At 41.6% G+C, this 14,007-nt stretch overlaps 1 long non-coding RNA gene across 3 annotated transcripts; it reads left to right on the top strand.

Annotated features, from left to right (window-relative positions):
* Nucleotides 1-267: 267 nt before the first annotated feature.
* Nucleotides 268-11,962, top strand: LOC127295049 (uncharacterized). Of its 3 annotated transcripts, XR_011743307.1 has the most exons (8): nucleotides 268-347; nucleotides 437-533; nucleotides 620-774; nucleotides 1,657-1,730; nucleotides 1,893-2,007; nucleotides 9,661-9,734; nucleotides 9,897-10,011; nucleotides 11,709-11,962. It is a non-coding gene; the product is annotated as an uncharacterized lncRNA (long non-coding RNA). The 3 variants fall into 3 exon arrangements; XR_011743306.1 differs by having other exon boundaries at nucleotides 318-533; XR_011743308.1 differs by having other exon boundaries at nucleotides 320-533; nucleotides 698-774.
* The last annotated feature ends 2,045 nt before the right edge of the window (nucleotides 11,963-14,007 follow it).

Genomic DNA, 14,007 nt, shown 5'->3' with positions numbered 1-14,007 from the left:
GCCTGGCAGCTGTAGCTCCATCTTCGTCATTTCCAGCTCTCTCTCCATTGGCTTGGTCTTCATGGCTCGCTTCTTGGTCGATGTACCTGATTGAACATAGGGTATTGGCATGAAGTAGCAAGCCATCCAAAGGGGTGTCAAAAGCATACATGGAGAGGAGCGAATTCACCTCTTGGTGTAGGGCTTGAGCTCGAGCTCGTGTCATTGGACCACGAGGAGGGCTTGTCGGTCTTGATGTAGTATCGACCTTGGGTAGGGCTACATCAGATTGGATCTTGATGCAGGTGCATGTTGGTCCAAGCATGGAGAAGCATGAGCTATCCTCAGATCTGAAGTTCTTGAGCAAAGTTCGTCCAAATCCTTGCAGTAATTTCTGCTATCTTGCTGTTTCAGATTCTGGTACGAACTTGTAAAATCCACCAAATCTCGTGCGCAGATCCAAATCGAGTGATTCAAAGTTCTGCAGATAGATACGGAAAAGATCTACAACTTGGCGTTGGTCTCATCCTCAAATTCGTTACGGATTGTCCGTGGTAAATAAAGTTCTGTAAACATGCACATTCACTGTTTGTTTGATTTGTTCCGTTTTACGAAACCTTTTGAGCAAACTCAACTGTAGGTGAAATCCCTCTTCAATACCTTCATTTTGGCGGTGGTTTCACTTCGATTGACCTCCTGAAACTGAAATGGTTCACAGGTCAAGATCTGGTCAGATCTGACTTTGTCGAATTAAACCAGGAGCTTGGGAACGAATTTTTGAATGAAACCAATTGGGTAAGAACCAGCTTTTCAATACCTTTCAGATGCACCTGACCTCATATTTTTATGAGTTATGTAAGATTTTGGGTGAATTAAACTTGTTATGTGTGTTCTGCAGACTTGGCTGTTAGCTTTTAAATCACCAAAAATCCATTTTTGAACCTAATTGAGTGATTCCAATTATGTAGGATTACTGAATGTTTTCTTAATCTTCTCAAACAAGTTTCACACCTTTATCTGTTCTGTAACTCCAGAGAGAAAGCAAATGGTACAAACATGCAGTAACCTTGTCAATCCATTTGTGAGAGTTTCAGAAACAATTTGAACCCAAATCCAATTGTGTATGCATCTCTGTTTAATTATCTTTCAAATGCCAGTGGTCTCATATTTTTAGGATTTTTCTACGATTTATGGCTTACAGATCTTGTTTTCTGTACAGTCAGATTCAAAGAAATTCCTAAATTTGTAGGATTCATAGTTTTGGGTGATTCCAATTGGGTTAGTCTTGTATTAGTACTGGCCATCTAGGAAAAATATTATTAGTCTCTGTTCATACATTTCTGTTGCTGTTAGTAATGTGTATGTGTGACATGCTTTGTTGAAGCAAAACTTTTCGGTTTATTTAAAACCCTTGACCAATTCTTTTTAGTAGAAATGGGCAACCTTTGTTTTATGCTTACAAAACAAAACCTCTGCAAGTTAACATCAGCTCTTTTGTTTTGCTTAAGTTTTCAAATGGTAGGGCATATTATTTGTTTCCTATTCTTGTGTGGTGTTATGTGAGCAAACTAAGTTAGGAAAACTGTTTTCTACTTTTCCAAAAATGCTTGAAAATGTTTTGTGAATGTATTTGATGTCAACTAATGCTCTTGTCCTCTTTATGATGTTATCTACCAGGGGATACTTAGTTGTGCCATGGTGATACCTAGAGAGGCAATTGCTAAGTCGTGGCACTCTCATACCTTTACTAGGTAAATAAATGGGGTTTTCTTTTAGTTGCTTTGTAGTATCTATAAGTCTTTTGTATGTTAGCCCTTAGTAAAGTGGTTAGCTATTGATTGTTGAATGTTGCATGCTTGTTATGTTTGGAGCAATGTGATTGATTGTGTTCCTTTTATATTTTCCGGCGATAGATGCGAACAATTTCGGAGGAGAAGAAGAAGAAGTGGAATCGGACAAGGATTTTATTTGTACTGTGGGAATTCTTATTTGATGGAGTTGAAGAAGTCCAGGGACAAATAAGCCAAGGCAAGCCATCTTTTGATCTCTGATCCGGTGTCTAGTTGGATGTCATTTGTTGATGTTCAAAGCACCTTCATTCTATGTGTGTTATTATCTCTATTTATGTCATCTATGTGTGTTTGCAAGTGGGGTACTCCCTAGTGGTGATGCTCCACTATTTGTCCTTGTGTTATGGGATGCATGGTAGCATGGCCGTGCTATCCCACTTGGTTATCTTGTATGCTCAACTTGAGCATGTTCCATCTCAAGATAGTAACTTACACCACACCCACCCCATTTGTAGTATAGAGGTATCATTGTCATGATCTTGGTGTATTCTCAACTTGAGAGGAGTATGCCGTGTACCATCTTGGAGAATCTGTTGGATAGTGACACTCCACTATCTAAGTTGTGTAGTTAGCACCACAAATCTGAGAGTATATTCCTCCTTGTGTTGTCATAATACATGCTTAACTTAAGCAAGTATGATCCACTCCACTACCCCTTTATACCTCATCTATGGCGGGATGACTCTCATCTCGGCCGTAGTGCAATACTAGTTCAACTCATGAAACTATAGGTTGGGAACCCCTCAAGGTTTACCTTGTTGTAAATGTTTATGAAAACCTTGGGTGAGGCAACCTTACCCAAGCGTATGGTTTATGAAAGAAAAGGATCTGGACAAAGATGGTTGGAAAGAGGAAAGTGTGGGTGTGACTTGGGTTTTTGAGAAAAACGACACATGGTTCTTTGTATTCGCCCGGAACAATTACACAGCGCAACCACATTACTCCAACGTGGGCACGGGGCTTAGCTTGACGTTTGTTCTTCTTAGCATGAGGCACCGCACAACTATACAAGGGTACGGTTACCCCCGAGTCCGGGTTGTCATTGTTGGGACAATAGTATAACGGGAGGCCTTCGGGGCTGACCCGTCCGGAAGACACTATGGGTCTCCTGGCTTGGCGGTGGAGCCACGCTCAAGAGGAGGTGAGCTGCCACGGTGCCGGGGAGGTACATACTCCATAGGGTAGGACCTCGTGTTAAGTTGAATGGGCGAAAGGCTTCGACTGATTATCCGAGACTCGCATACTTTCGTATGACGACCCAGGGATGATCCCGGCGGATTTATCAGATCTTGTGGGGAAAGTGCGCACACTCTGCAGAGTTAAAACTATTCGAATAGCCGCGTCCGCGGTCATGGACGGTTGGGATGGCCGTTACCGAGCTGTGTCGAGTTTTGGTTTTGAAAATGATTTCCAAAGGAAATGCGTGTGTTGGAAGTACCGGAAGGGTACGGGAAAGATGTTGTGCCGACCATGTGGAGATGGTTGAGGAAAATGAAACAAAAATTGGGTGACCCTTCCTAGTGTTTTCATGTAGAGGAACTCTTCTTCTATAAAGATGTAGAGATGTCATAGTTTATCTTTTGAAGAATCTTCTTCAATAAAGATATAGAGATGTCGTAGTCTATCTTTTGAAGTATCTTCTTCAATAAAGATATAGAGATGTCATAGGACCACCAAAGTGTCCGCATCACTTGAGATGCCGGCATGCTTTATCCACAAGAGAAACTGATTCTCTTTCACATGCTATATCCACAAGAGAAACTGTTCTTCCTCTCTTGTCTCTTTTAGTTAGCTCTGTTAGCATCTTTCTTGATGGTTTGCGAGTACAATTCCAAATGTACTCACGGCTTTGTCCCTGGCTATTTACTTGGCCAGACTTGGAGGAACACGATGGATGAAGAAGGAGTTGACGACGTCTATGCGAGCTAGAAACGTCTTCCCAGTCAGTTGCCTGTAGGGTTATGGCAGATGACTTGGGTACTGCGCTGCTGAAGTGATGATGCTACTCTGATGTTTAGTTAGCCCTTCGAGGCTATTATGTAAGTATGGGTCATGTGACCATGTTGTAATTTTCTTTCTCCGCTTTGTAATGGATGGTGTAATTTGATATCAGTTCGGTTATGTGTTCACGACGCACTGATCATGGGATCGTGAACTGTATACATAACAGGGAATTTCGGACCGTTAGTCCGGGGTCCCCACAGAGCTGGTATCAGAGCTATCCTGACTCTAGGAGACCTTAGTTAGCATGGACGTTAGTTAGGAAACAAGTACTTGGGAAAAACTATTTACAAAACAAATTCTTTCTTTAGTCGGAAGCATAGCTTCTACTCCTCTTATTTATTCAAAGCTTCTAAATTCTTATCTCTCCGCTTTATAAAAGGGTTTGAAAATTCTTACTCTATTGTCTCATCCAATTCAAACCTACATATTGGACGATGTCCCCAACCCAGACCAGAGACTCGAACTCGAAGATGGATCAATCTTTTATGAAGTCTCACATATCTCCAACAACAGCTATTGAAGATTGGATGCCGACTTAGCCGTGCACATAAAGGGATAAAGGATCATGTCTTTGGTTGTCACCAAAGTCTGTCAAAGAGCTGACCTTGTTCCTCTTTGGACTCGCACTTTGTGATCGTCAAGGATCAAGTTCTCAATTTCTTGACTAGTTATTTTTAGGCCAGCCACGAGAAGATCTCTACTTCAGAAGCACCTCAACAGCTACCTCTTCGAAGACTTCATGTTTCCGGGATGTCGAGACTAGAAGTTCTACGCAGCTTTCTCCTCCGCCTCAACATCAACGACTCAACACCCGGCCCCTTCACCACCAACTGCTACAAGGATCCAAGTTGAAGCTGATGCTAATGTTATGAAGACGTCAACATATGCGACCAGCCCCAAACCTATAGGATGGATAGGACAAACTCAATCGCTTTGATTGAGCTACCCCGCGCATTAGGAATTTCTGGGTACTTAGAGTACCATGTCTGGTGTGATGATTGCTTGTGGTTCCCTAGTGTGCTGCCTTGAATGTTTGTATCTGTTTGCTGTGTGCATGTATGTTTTGCTATTTAGACGTTTCCGCCCTTTTTAATTGTTTGAAGTTTGTGAAACAGAAATTAAAAATGGAAATCTGCCAGTGTACTGTTTTGCTAATAAAAATAGTTTGGTAGCTCCGATTGATGTGATTCCAATTGCACTAGAACCAGTATGAAATTATCTTTTAGACGCCACTGACCTTGTATTTTTAGGATTTTTGTGCGATTTTTAATAAATAAAACTTGATCACTGTTTCTGGTTAGTATTTTGAGTCTCAAAAATTGAAAAAATAAATATTTTTGAATGATTCCAATTGTGTTGATCTTGTTTTGTTACTGTGCATCTAGGAAAAATACCAGTAGCCTCTGTTAGTGGTATTGTGTCTCTGGTTATGGTTGTATGGGTGTCACATGCAATGATAGGATTAAAGTTTGCCTCGCCGATGTATTGCTAACTATTAGTTAAATTGGGTAGACTAACGAAAGACTCTAACTCTAAACCCATTGGAAGTTGTTTTTCAACCATCAAGAAAACTAACCCGACCCCTATCTACGCTGACTTCCTTCAAGATCAGCTGGAGCATCCCCACTACGCCAAGAAAGAAGAAGCCCTACCTTCAAGAGTGACTGCACCTCTACGAGAAGACATGCTAACTTGGTCTAACCTTGGAGTATACTCGCGCTAACCGCGAGAATATCTTTTTGAAACTACCCTCGAACACACCGTCTAACAAGTTGAGAGAACAATAGCGTCAAAGCCGAGCTACACCACATGGTTCATCTGGTCCTCATCAAATGAAGCTTCTGAAGATACTCCAAGACTCAAGACTTTAGGCGTAGTTTACCCGCTAACTTCTTAGTTGTTACTGAAATCAGCACTGACCCTCAAGCTGAAGATTGTCTTCGACGACCCCTGTTGCTGCTTCATATGGGTACCAACCAGGCGTTTCTTCAACTTTCTAACTCGCTGTGCGTCCCATATGGTTCAGTTAACACCGTGAGTGCCTCTTGAAGTGGTGGTCTGCACGTCGCCCCCAAAGATTCTTCAGCTGAACAAGGAAGACCGATGACTTCTTCCGAAGCCCCAGACAGAACTACAAGGCAGAAGCTCTGAGTTTTTCCGAGAACCCGATGAAAAATCTTAAGGGTGGAAGACTTCGTCTCCCACTAAAATCAAGCTAACTCTAAAAAGGTTTTCAGCCCTGCTCAAGCGCCGTTGGGTGCACTAACCCTCCCACAGTCTTGAACCTCCGCCAGGATCGTGAAGAAGCTACAGATCCAACACCTACATGGAGTAGTCAACCTCTTCATGAAGCTCGCCATCGGCCGAAATCCAACATGTCTCCCAGAAGATGAAGCAAACGACTTTCTCTACAACGGCACGTCTACAGAAGAATGGAGTCTGACTTTGGTTAAACTTTATAACCCCTCTAGTTCTACACTCAGTAATCTCGGGACGAGATTATTTTAAGGGTGGAAGATCTGTAACACCCCAACTTTTTCAACCTTGATTAGTTGTCCTTATTTCAAAAATCAGGGGGAACAAAAACTTTTTTTCTATAGACTAATTAAGGTGAATTGCCTTGATCTGTTTGCTATGATGACTTGCCTTGATCTGTTGGTAGATGAATTGTCTTGATTTTCTTGTTGAATTTTGTCTTGAGCTACCTCATAGAACGACACCCCTAGTGGTTAAACAAGCAACTCACCAAATAAAACACATGTGTGGCTTAGGAAGAATTGTTTTTCCTTCTTACTACATCAAACCTCTCTCCTGATGACAACATGGGTGTGCCATCTTGATTTTTCTCTTTGTGGTACAAGATAGCTCAATCATCCTTAATTCATAACTTGGTGATCTCAATGCATGGATCTCATCTGTGCATCTCCCTCTACAATTTCCACATCCTGCATGTCTCATTCTACCCTTGCATCACATATATTCAACTTGATCTTATACCCTATCCAATGATTCAACTCTAGATCACTTCCTTCACTTTTACCTCTTGTTTTTATTCAAGTTTAATCTTCACAAAACCAAGAGTGGGAATGATGGATACATTTTGTAGCCACCATCTACCCTTGAGAACACTCCTCCCTAAATTAGTTTCCCTCCTCAAAAATCCTATAGTTTTCCTTCTCTAGTTTTGATCACAAAACTACTTCTAGTTTTATTAAAACTTTCCAAGATTTCTCTTCAAAGAAAACAAGGAACTGAAATGGGTTTTGTTTTTCATCCCATTTCTACCAAGTATTGATTTATAAAACATTATTTCTATTTTGCTTTGTTTTAACAAAAAGCTTGTTTATGGTACCTATACCATTTCTTGTTTTCCTCTTGCTTATTTTTACCTTTGAGAAAAACTCTACCTTACTTGAGAAAGTAAGTAGAATATTTTGAACCCCTATGTTCCAACTAGTTTTATCTCAACACTTTCAAACTTCATTCCACTTGAGTTCATTCCCAAGTGTCCCTAGACAATTGAGGTGTTTCAAATACTTTTCAAACAAGATCTATTTCAAATGACAACTCTTGCACATCTTATGCACATCTCTGATCCACCACATTGTATCCCCTCCATCCTCCAATTCTGGATCAAATGGATGATCATTTGATACTTTCAACTCACTCCCTATTGACCTCTCCTTTGTAGAGCAATTTATATTCTTTTCCATCATTACCTTGACCTCATGAATTCATGATTTAAGTCCCCATATTCTTCATTGTGAGTATATGGTTACTTCACTCACCATCTCTCTTAATCTTGCTCTACCATTGTCTCAACCACCATCACCACCATCATCTCTTGGCCAATATGATAATTTGATCAAAGTACTTTATTCTCCAACATTGCCACCAATGTTTATTATCACCTCTCTCCCAAATTTTAATACATCATCAAACCATTTTTAGCTAACCCCTCAAATACTCAACCTTGGTCGACATTCATGAAGTGGCATTGCACTTTGTTTGTTCACTTGTGGTTGTCAAGAAGGAGCCGGCCATGGCAAGAAAATTCGGCCAGCCCTCCCTCCTCATTTCCTTCTCTTCCAAGCCTTGCCTCCCAACTACCCCAATCACTAAATGGGCAGCCACCCAACTTGGCCAATCAAATAAGGAGGCAGCCACCCCTCTCCCTCTATAAATTGGCCCTTGGCCGGCCACTCCCTCCTCCTTTGGTCATTTTTCTCACACTCCACTCCCTCACACTCTCCTCTACCTCTCCCCCACGAAAATGCTTCTGCCCCTTGCTCCCATGGCCGGCCATGGCCATGGAAGGCACTCCAAGATGAAGCTCCCTCCTCCCTCAAGCTCCTCATCACCATGAGAGCCTCCCTCTCCTTCTTCTCCCCAACCCTAGATGGTTTTCTCTCCTCTTCCTCTTCCTCCATTGCTAAGATTGGATCTTGATGCAGGTGCATGTTGGTCCAAGCATGGAGAAGCATGAGCTATCCTCAGATCTGAAGTTCTTGAGCAAAGTTCGTCCAAATCCTTGCAGTAATTTCTGCTATCTTGCTGTTTCAGATTCTGGTACGAACTTGTAAAATCCACCAAATCTCGTGCGCAGATCCAAATCGAGTGATTCAAAGTTCCGCAGATAGATACGGAAAAGATCTACAACTTGGCATTGGTCTCATCCTCAAATTCGTTACGGATTGTCCGTGGTAAATAAAGTTCTGTAAACATCCAGATTCACTGTTTGTTAGATTTGTTCCGTTTTACGAAACCTTTTGAGCAAACTCAACTGTAGGTGAAAGCCCTCTTCAATACCTTCATTTTGGCGGTGGTTTCACTTCGATTGACCTCCTGAAACTGAAATGGTTCACAGGTCAAAATCTGGTCAGATCTGACTTTGTCGAATTAAACCAGGAGCTTGGGAACGAATTTTTGAATGAAACCAATTGGGTAAGAACCAGCTTTTCAATACCTTTCAGGTGCACCTGACCTCATATTTTTATGAGTTATGTAAGATTTTGGGTGAATTAAACTTGTTATGTGTGTTCTGCAGACTTGGCTGTTAGCTTTTAAATCACCAAAAATCCATTTTTGAACCTAATTGAGTGATTCCAATTATGTAGGATTACTGAATGTTTTCTTAATCTTCTCAAATAAGTTTCACACCTTTATCTGTTCTGTAACTCCAGAGAGAAAGCAAATGGTACAAACATGCAGTAACCTTGTCAATCCATTTGTGAGAGTTTCAGAAACAATTTGAACCCAAATCCAATTGTGTATGCATCTCTGTTTAATTATCTTTCAAATGCCAGTGGTCTCATATTTTTAGGATTTTTCTACGATTTATGGCTTACAGATCTTGTTTTCTGTACAGTCAGATTCAAAGAAATTCCTAAATTTGTAGGATTCATAGTTTTGGGTGATTCCAATTGGGTTAGTCTTGTATTAGTACTGGCCATCTAGGAAAAATATTATTAGTCTCTGTTCATACATTTCTGTTGCTGTTAGTAATGTATATGTGTGACATGCTTTGTTGAAGCAAAACTTTTCGGTTTATTTAAAACCCTTGACCAATTCTTTTTAGTAGAAATGGGCAACCTTTGTTTTATGCTTGCAAAACAAAACCTCTGCAAGTTAACATCAGCTCTTTTGTTTTGCTTAAGTTTTCAAATGGTAGGGCATATTATTTGTTTCCTATTCTTGTGTGGTGTTATGTGAGCAAACTAAGTTAGGAAAACTGTTTTCTACTTTTCCAAAAATGCTTGAAAATGTTTTGTGAATGTATTTGATGTCAAACTAATGCTCTTGTCCTCTTTATGATGTTATCTACCAGGGGATACTTAGTTGTGCCATGGTGATACCTAGAGAGGCAATTGCTAAGTCGTGGCACTCTCATACCTTTACTAGGTAAATAAATGGGGTTTTCTTTTAGTTGCTTTGTAGTATCTATAAGTCTTTTGTATGTTAGCCCTTAGTAAAGTGGTTAGCTATTGATTGTTGAATGTTGCATGCTTGTTATGTTTGGAGCAATGTGATTGATTGTGTTCCTTTTATATTTTCCGGCGATAGATGCGAACAATTTCGGAGGAGAAGAAGAAGAAGTGGAATCGGACAAGGATTTTATTTGTACTGTGGGAATTCTTATTTGATGGAGTTGAAGAAGTCCAGGGACAAATAAGCCAAGGCAAGCCATCTTTTGATCTCTGATCCGGTGTCTAGTTGGATGTCATTTGTTGATGTTCAAAGCACCTTCATTCTATGTGTGTTATTATCTCTATTTATGTCATCTATGTGTGTTTGCAAGTGGGGTACTCCCTAGTGGTGATGCTCCACTATTTGTCCTTGTGTTATGGGATGCATGGTAGCATGGCCGTGCTATCCCACTTGGTTATCTTGTATGCTCAACTTGAGCATGTTCCATCTCAAGATAGTAACTTACACCACACCCACCCCATTTGTAGTATAGAGGTATCATTGTCATGATCTTGGTGTATTCTCAACTTGAGAGGAGTATGCCGTGTACCATCTTGGAGAATATGTTGGATAGTGACACTCCACTATCTAAGTTGTGTAGTTAGCACCACAAATCTGAGAGTATATTCCTCCTTGTGTTGTCATAATACATGCTTAACTTAAGCAAGTATGATCCACTCCACTACCCCTTTATACCTCATCTATGGCGGGATGACTCTCATCTCGGCCGTAGTGCAATACTAGTTCAACTCATGAAACTATAGGTTGGGAACCCCTCAAGGTTTACCTTGTTGTAAATGTTTATGAAAACCTTGGGTGAGGCAACCTTACCCAAGCGTATGGTTTATGAAAGAAAAGGATCTGGACAAAGATGGTTGGAAAGAGGAAAGTGTGGGTGTGACTTGGGTTTTTGAGAAAAACGACACATGGTTCTTTGTATTCGCCCGGAACAATTACACAGCGCAACCACATTACTCCAACGTGGGCACGGGGCTTAGCTTGACGTTTGTTCTTCTTAGCATGAGGCACCGCACAACTATACAAGGGTACGGTTACCCCCGAGTCCGGGTTGTCATTGTTGGGACAATAGTATAACGGGAGGCCTTCGGGGCTGACCCGTCCGGAAGACACTTTGGGTCTCCTGGCTTGGCGGTGGAGCCACGCTCAAGAGGAGGTGAGTTGCCACGGTGCCGGGGAGGTACATACTCCATAGGGTAGGACCTCGTGTTAAGTTGAATGGGCGAAAGGCTTCGACTGATTATCCGAGACTCGCATACTTTCGTATGACGACCCAGGGATGATCCCGGCGGATTTATCAGATCTTGTGGGGAAAGTGCGCACACTCTGCAGAGTTAAAACTATTCGAATAGCCGCGTCCGCGATCATGGACGGTTGGGATGGCCGTTACCGAGCTGTGTCGAGTTTTGGTTTTGAAAATGATTTCCAAAGGAAATGCGTGTGTTGGAAGTACCGGAAGGGTACGGGAAAGATGTTGTGCCGACCATGTGGAGATGGTTGAGGAAAATGAAACAAAAATTGGGTGACCCTTCCTAGTGTTTTCTTGTAGAGGAACTCTTCTTCTATAAAGATGTAGAGATGTCATAGTTTATCTTTTGAAGAATCTTCTTCAATAAAGATATAGAGATGTCGTAGTCTATCTTTTGAAGTATCTTCTTCAATAAAGATATAGAGATGTCATAGGACCACCAAAGTGTCCGCATCACTTGAGATGCCGGCATGCTTTATCCACAAGAGAAACTGATTCTCTTTCACATGCTATATCCACAAGAGAAACTATTCTTCCTCTCTTGTCTCTTTTAGTTAGCTCTGTTAGCATCTTTCTTGATGGTTTGCGAGTACAATTCCAAATGTACTCACGGCTTTGTCCCTGGCTATTTACTTGGCCAGACTTGGAGGAACACGATGGATGAAGAAGGAGTTGACGACGTCTATGCGAGCTAGGAACGTCTTCCTAGTCAGTTGCCTGTAGGGTTATGGCAGATGACTTGGGTACTGCGCTGCTGAAGTGATGATGCTACTCTGATGTTTAGTTAGCCCTTCGAGGCTATTATGTAAGTATGGGTCATGTGACCATGTTGTAATTTTCTTTCTCCGCTTTGTAATGGATGGTGTAATTTGATATCAGTTCGGTTATGTGTTCACGACGCACTGATCATGGGATCGTGAACTGTATACATAACAGGGAATTTCGGACCGTTAGTCCGGGGTCCCCACAGAGGTTGTCTAGGTTTTGTTATTGGATTCACTAGGTAAGGAATGGTGGTTTCCTAAATAGGATGTTTAATAATTATCTCACACTAATAGGGTTTAGTGTGTATGGGATATGATGTCAATATTAGCATGGTTGCTTTTGGAGTTCATAACAATGGTGTGATGCTATATAGGTATGAGTAAGGTTGATACTTTTGATGATAGGAATTAGGGTTTAGACTTAGGTGTTCCTAGTTGATCATCTAGGTTTGAGGAGATGAACACATGGAATGCTAAAGTCTTAGTGATAGGTCCTATATTTTATGTGGACCTGGATATGCACTTAGTGGCTAATTATGGATCTAGGTATGAATACAATGTCTCTTGATCACATGTCTTAACCTAGGGTTTAGGTTTAGAAGCAAATTAAGGTTCACATGAAATAGTGGTCCTAGGGTTCCTGAATGGATTAGGGTTTTAGGATTACACATGAAATGATAGGGTTGTAACATCATTTCATAAGGAATTAGGGTTTGCTATTTACCCTAGGGTTCTATGATTAATAACTTCATGGTAAAGTTGAAGTTATTAATAACTTGGAAATAAAAATAATATTGGATTTGACATTTTATTATTTTTAAACAATTAATAATTAGGGTAATTATTAATCAGGGTTTAAATCTCTCTAATAATGATTTAACAAAATAACAAATAAAGAAGATTACTTTTAATGTTTTATTTGTTTTCTTTACTGGTTTTTATTTAATTTGAAAAGTTTTCCTAATTATTGAATTTTAATTGAATTTAGAATTAAATTAAAGGCTTAATTAACAAGTATTAAATAATTGATTTTGTATTAAAAATAAAAATTTCATTTTATATTTTTATTGGATAGAGTTTTCTTTTCTAAGAATTATAATATCTTATTTACATTTTTCTGACTTAAATTGAATTTTCTAGATTTATTTGAAGTTGCAGGTTGTATTGAATTTTGAAATAAAACGAAACTGCTAAATTTACCAGGGCTGTCTACCCACAGGGACACTGACGAGTGGGCCAAGGGCCACATCAGTGCCATGGTGGAGTCGAGGTGGCATGGGGGGCTGCCGGCCGGCGGCTAGTTGCCAACGACGGCGGCGGTCCAGGGTTCCCGCGGGTTCACGCAGATGCTCACTGGAACGAGCACGCCGAGGGGAACACGATGGTGGCGGCGCCGCTCCCTAATGGTCGCCGGAGTAACTCCGGCAAGTGCGAACAGCGGCGGTGCTGGCAGATGATCGGTGCGGTGAGGCTACGGCGATGAATCGAGCAAGGCGAGCAAGCTAGGAGACTCAAGAGCTCACCAGGAGCACGATGCGCTTGACGGCGTGGCCGGAGATGGTCGTAATCGATGGTGATCTTCGATTTGCTGGCGGTGACCGGCGAAAGGGAACGGGCTCCCTCCGGCGACTGAGGGCCTCCGGGATCGATTCCTCTTGCACAGAGGGCTTGTCGACCATGGTGGTGCTAATGGTGGTCACGGAGGGGTCTGGGGAAGCCTATCTCGACGGCGATGGTCGGCATTTGAGCGGCCAGGGTTTCGGTAAGAGAGGAAAAATCGAGTAGAGGGGAAAGGAACGCGGGTCGGTGATCGTCTCGTAGCTTTTATAGGGTGCAGGGTGAGCCTCGTCACGACGTCGATCAAGGAGAGCTCGCCAGCGAGAGGGGAAGGCGACCACGGCGTCGCGCTGGCTGGCATGCGTGCTAGAGAGGATGAGGACGACCCTCTCCTCTCAATTTTTAGACGAAGGGGTATTTTTGGGCCAGGCTGGGCTGTGGTTTGGGCTGGTCCTGGGCTGGTGTTAATGGGCCAGTTATTGGGCTACACGGCCAGGTGAGGTCCAGGTGAGTTTTTCTCTCCTTTTCCATTTCTGTTTTCTTTCATATTTTTATTTTCTGCTTTGTATTTTCTATTTAATTCTGGTTTGCATTTCCCTTTTGTTTTGCAGGATTTTAA

Source organism: Lolium perenne, chromosome 4 (genome assembly GCF_019359855.2).
Source record: "Lolium perenne isolate Kyuss_39 chromosome 4, Kyuss_2.0, whole genome shotgun sequence".
NCBI lineage: Eukaryota > Viridiplantae > Streptophyta > Magnoliopsida > Poales > Poaceae > Lolium > Lolium perenne.
This window is presented reverse-complemented; position numbering and strand designations above follow the sequence as displayed.